Raw genomic sequence first — 6,530 nt, 5'->3', positions numbered from 1 at the left:
AAACAGTATTTCCACAATACTCAAGCCAAAGATGATCTCATTATCTATATGATAAAATTCGTCTCTGGTGAATTTAAGTTGATCTTGCAAATCTTGTGAACCACATATACTATATGATACTTTATACATTTATACTTGTGAAATTAAGGAATAATTAGATGGATGGAGGGATGGATGGATAGGTAGATGGATGGGTGGATATATGACATATTCTCAAAAAGTCACATCTAAGAGGTGAGCAGGGAATTAGAGATGTGTGTATGTCTTATTCTTTTAAATAATAGTTGACAACCCTGGAAAATGTCATTTAACCTTAGTGTCTTAATTTCTTCATCTATATGAGTAGTAGATAGGATACTTTTGGGAGCTCTGAAACTACATAGAGCAGGAAGGTGTTAGTAGGACAGAACAGGATCTGCAGCTCTGCTGTTGTCTTGAACAGTTGCCTGTTTCTAGACCTCACTTTTAATAAGTGCAAATAGGACATAGGAAGATTCTCTCTAATTCTCCTTGGAAGGTAGTTCATATAGAAGAAATAACTTTGATTTCCTGGCCCAGCAGTTCTAACTAGCTGTACAATTATGGACCTGTCATCAAAATCTCTATGCTACAATTTCCTTAACTCTTAAAGAGGATGAGGATTGCTACTTTATGGGGTGGTGGTAAGAATCAAATGTCTTAAAGTACTACCATGCCTAGTACATAGACAGCCTATACAATGGTTGGATTCTGTACCATCCTGTGGATTTCCAATAAAAAAAAAAATACAGTGAGGTTACTTCCCTCCTTTACTGCCCAGGTTCAGTCATTTTTGAATAAGCTTAGTTGCTATGGTTACCCTCCAAAGACACCACGTTTGAAAATGTGTTAGGAGATGGGGATAGATGGCAGAAGGCTTTAGTGGAGGACACAAAGCAACTTCAGCAACGGAGACATTTTAATACATGTGAATTCTTCCCCTTAGAAACCAGTCACATTTTGCCAAAATGGAAATGAACTCAGGAAGTGGAGTCTCAGAAGTTCTGCATTTGGCCAGCCTCTTTCTCCCATAACTGAGACCTCAAGGACAGGTATATCTGGCTCTAAACCAACTCCGGAGCATCTCAGTTTCCTCCCCCAGGATCTGGCAGTCAGAAAGATGTTGGTTGCCAGACAGAATTCATCAGACTCACTTCCCAGATGCTATCGCTTCTGATGCCGAAGGAAAAATAAGTTGCCCAGCAATTGAGGTTGGAAAGGATGGCTAGAACTGGGAAATGCACAGTGTTACATACAACAATGGGCTATTCTTGTTAAAACTGATTATCAGCCATTTTTTTTATTTTTCGGAGGTCCTTGCATATCTCCAATCCCACACTGAGTCTCTAGAGGAGCTAGCACTAACATTCCAGGGTAAACTATCCCCCCACAGAGGTGTTACAAGCGGTTTTTGATCTGTCAAAATCAGTCATGGCTCCAACAGCTCTCAGCAAATGAATAAAAGTTGGCCTGACCCTGCTTCCTGATGCCTACTAAAGCAAACCCAGGACCCAAAGGGGCCTCTCAGGCAAGAATATTGTGCACTCAGTCCTACCAAAAAGACTCTTTCTGCCTGGTCATTCCCCCCCACCCCAGATATCCCAGGGAGCTGTCCTGCTCTCATTTGAAATTCAAACCAGAAAAAAGTCACCCCTGAAAATACCAAGTGTCCCACTTGTAGTTTCATGATGATTCAGCACCACCTAGGGGACGTTGTCATTCTTTTCTTGCTATTTCCATTTTAAACTGCTTTTTAAATATTGCAACTTCCTCTGCCCATGAGAAAGCAATAGAAGCTTCTCCGCAAGTAGTTTTCAAGATTTGGCTCCAGATCATTTCAGCTGGAAACTTTGATCAAGCAGCTTATCACACAACGATCACTCTCAAGGGTTGTGGTTCACATATACAATTCACCATGGGGAATTTGCTTCATTGTTATAAGAACTAGCAATTATTAAGCATCTACTCCATGAAAAGACATATATATNTATATATATATATATATATATATATATATATATATATATATATGTATATATATAAATATTTCTAATATATACAATAGTCCTTCAAACTGGGAATTAGCATCCCCATTTTAGAGATGAAGAAATGAAGGCTCTGAGAGGTTGAAACTTTCCAAAGATCCTAAACCGGGGAAGGCTCACTCTTTCCAATGCAAAATGCTGTCTCTCTACATAGCAGTGTGGCGGTTCATTTTAATGACTCTGAATCAGAATATTCGAATATTGCCTTTCAAATAAGTCACTTTGAAGCCTATTCTGTCATTCCAATACCTAATGCTCATAACATAGCTGAGTCTCTGCTGTGCAAAGTGCCTTCAGAGCTGTCCGTGAGCTGCACACATAATCTCAGTACCTTAGAAACATAGTGGAGATACATGACACCAAGCTGTATAAACTTCCAGGCCAATCCTCTGTGGAGTCTTAGTCCATATGTCTGAAACAGGCCAGGAATTTATATTTTTGTCAAGTAGGCAAGTGATTAAAATCACCAGGAACGCTTAAGAAGTACAGGTGGAGTGATACAAACTTTGGGGTCAGAAGGACAGCAGTCCATCTCTGCCTTTTTTCTAATTATTCACACCTAGGAAAAACACTGAAAGTCCTGGAGTATCAGCTTTACTATAAAATGAATATTAATGTTTGTTAATGTCCGCCAAACAGGGTTGTGATGAGGACACAAGTAGGCACTTAATAGTCACCATTGTTACTTAGTTTAATCACTTACTCATCAAATTTGCCTTACAGAGAAGCTTTTTGACATTTTCAAAAATTAAATTCACACTGAAAGGATATTAGGATACATAAAATATACACCAGTAATATATATTATACTTCATTAAAAAACTGAACCAATAAAGACCTTTAGGAGGAGATGATAGATAGATACAGGTAGACTGATGATCAGATGATCATCTATGGGATAAGAAAATATTCCAGAAATGAGAAACCAAACACTAAAACAATTTGACACTAAGGAGAAAAACAAACTTCCAGAAAAACACACACAATGATAGAAAATGTAGAAGCAACTCAAGTGCCCATCAACAGAGGAATCCATAAACAAAATGTGATATATACATATAATGAAATATTTTTTAGCCTTAAGAAGAAAGGAAATTCTGACATATCCTACAACATGAATGAGCTGGAAGAACATTATGCTAAGTGAAATAAGCCAGGCAGAAAAGGACAAATACTGTATAATTCCACTTGTATGAGGTATCCAGATTCTTCACATTTAGACAGGGCTGGGGCAGGGTACTTGCCTGGTATGAGCAAGGTGCTGGGTTCCATCCCAGTATTGCAAACAAAAAAAAAATTATAGAGATAGAAAGTAAACAATGGTTGCCTGGGCCTAGTGGTAGAAGGAAACAAGGAGTACAGAGTTTCTATTTTATAAATTTAAGATTCTACAGATGATACTGATTATTGCACAATACTGTAAGTATATTTAATGCAACTGAACTGTACACTTAAAGATAGGTAAGATGGTAAATTTCATTATGTTACTTTACCACAATTTAATTTTTAAATAAAAAATGATACAAAACTCACAGGTAAATTTGAGAAGGATCTTGTTGGTTTGTGTGGCTAGGACAAACAGCACTATGTGAATGAGATACTGTGGCTTACAAGTGAGCACACAGTTCATTTTAAAAATGAGCAAATAAATTCACAAGTAATTTTGCATTCACATTCTCAATTAATGTGACCAGCACTGCCTGTTTTTCTTTCAAGCTACGTCTTTACCCAGCAAAGCTCAAGAAATATTATAGAGCGAAAAGGAGACTATGACTAGACAACCTGTTCTGCCTTAACTCCCATGGCCTGGGGGAAAGTTTTGAAAATTGGCTCAATCCAAGGAGCATGGTATAAACGGAGGGAGCAGTACCTTCCTCTCTGCAGCACAGTGAGTTGTATATATCTGTGTGCTGGGACAACTGGGTACAGAGCAGACTTATCAGAGGCATGGCCTGTGGACTGGATCACAGAGCACCCCCAGCCTCAACCACAGCTCACAACAGCAGCAGGAGCAACAGCAGGGGATGTAACCTTATTTGAACCTCAAGTTGATGAAGAGGGAATTGCCCCTCAGTTTCATTGAATTGATTTTCTTCAAGACTAGGTATTCTTCAAGATTAGTCTTTAGTAAGATAGGGAAATATTTTCTGGTGACTTTAAGTAACACCCAAGCACTTCAATTTCTTTGTCTAATTTAATTTCATATCTTTCTCCAGTTCCACATTTTTTTGAGCAAAATCAAGGCATGGATTTCCTGAGACCACTGGGTAAAATACTGATGCCATCCCTTTTCCCTTTTCATGATGATGTGCTTCCTAGTGTAAGGAGATTGCTGAGAGGGAACTGGCAAGAAATACAGTGAAAATATGGGGAAGAAAAGTGAAAATTGAGTGCAAGAAGAACAAGCAGAAAACCAAGGCAGGTTTCCTCTCTCACCTGCCAGGAGAGCTTTCTCTGTGCCTGGAGCAACCTGCTGAGGGCAAGGTCACATGTAAACCAAACTGCAGTTTACGTGTTATTCCTTGTGGTTCTTAGTAACAGCATGTGTTTCTCTGACCCTGAACAAAATTCTTTAAAGCAAAATTCAGAAAATGTTAAAGAAACCTTTTTTATTTTTTTCATTCTACAACCTATATAAGCATATTATCTGTGATATTATCATTAGTCAGCATTCAGTTGCTGATAACAGAAACTACTCTATTTAGCACAATATGTTTGGAGGATAATTTCTGGCCATTCATAGAAGACTCATTCTGCTTACATGATTAGAAAAACTGAAGAAATGTGTAGTTTAGTCTGACTTCCAGCAATGACTCCCTAAACACCATCACAGAACTGGCTGTCCAAAGAGCTGCTATCTCTGCTGACAACCCAGAAGCTGAGAAGTCATGAAGATGCTGCCCCATCTCTGGTTCCAGAGCCACATTACCTTAGCCACAATCCCCACCAGCAAAATGGACATCCTACATACTGCCATACCTCACCCTGGAACCTTTGCTTTTGATACTCCAGACAAATAAAATGTTCCATGGCAGTTTGCTGGCAGAACCAACAGAAGCATGATTTCCATCTCATTTAACCTCTTAATTTCAGGTGGGCCCATCTGCATGAAGAAAGCTAGGCCACAATTGGAATTCAAGCTGGGAGTCTCAAAAATGTAGACTTCAGCTTTATCTGGGATTATGGGTGACCAGAACATGCCCATGTACACACAAGGGTCATAAGTATGTCAAGAGATATCTAACTCCTCGGTCTTCTGGGTAGCCACAAAGAGCTAGGTGACCAAAGCGCTGTTGGTCAGTGATCTCCCCACCTAGGGCTTCCAAAAGGTAGCCCAAATATGATGGGATCTGACAGTCCCACTCTCAGTGCCTGTGGTTAACAACTATGAGGGGCATCTGGCCTTTGCTGCTCTGCTGTGATATTATGTGAAGCCAACAGTATGTCCCATCACTGGGACAACTATGTGAGTAGTCTGCTGCTGAGAGAACCATTGACCATTGTACGCAAGGGGAAATGTCAGTAAAGTGAAGTCAGGTGGGGTTTGAGGAATGCCAGCTCCTCATAGGTACAGCTCCAAAAGATACCCCAGATCTGTCTTATGGACAGAATTCTATGTACTTAAAGAGATATTCAAGGGTGACTACTCTAACTCACTCTCTCTCTCTGTATGTATGTGTGTGTGTGTGTGTGTGTGTGTGTGTGTGTGTATATATATCTCCACTCCATAATTAGAATATCATCATTCTTTAGAAATACTTCAATTGCATTTGAGATTCATTTGTATTATCACACACAAAAAAAGATACCAATACCACACATTCTGTCAATGACAGAATAGGAAGATTTGTTAGGTTATAAACATAATTTTCAATTTTTGTATGGTTTTAATAATTGTTTCATTAGCTACTTTTGTAGATAGTTTGTCAATGCTAAATATCAAGAATTTGAAGAACTTATTAAAGTGTCTTGATCAAGAATTGCATGTACAGGACTGGGCCTGTGGCTCGGTGGTAGAGCACTTGCCTAGCATATATGAGGCTCTGGGTTTGATCCTAAGCACCACATATGAATAAACAAATAAAGTGAAAAATCTATTGGCAAAAAATATTAAAAAAAAAAAAGAATTGCACGTACAACAGCCAGGTATGCTAGTACATGCCTGTAATCAGAGCTACGCAAGAGACTGAGGCAGAGGACCTCAAGTTCAAGGCCAGCCTGGGCAACTGAGCCAGAACCTATCTCCAAATAAAGGGTTGGGGATGTCGCTCAGTGGTAGAGCATTTGTCTATCAAGTGCAAGACCCTGGGTTTAAACCCCAGCAACACCTATTTAAAAAAAAAAAAAAAAAGAATTACATGTAATCATTTCAATCACACAATGAAACATCTAATATCTTCTCTAATGCTTCGGATTTTACTGATTCATTTCTTATATAAGGAAAATATTTTTTGCTACCAACTTCCA

This window comes from Marmota marmota, unplaced genomic scaffold (assembly GCF_001458135.2).
Source record: "Marmota marmota marmota unplaced genomic scaffold, marMar, whole genome shotgun sequence".
Taxonomy (NCBI): Eukaryota; Metazoa; Chordata; class Mammalia; order Rodentia; family Sciuridae; genus Marmota; species Marmota marmota.
Note: the sequence above shows the minus strand (reverse complement) of the source record.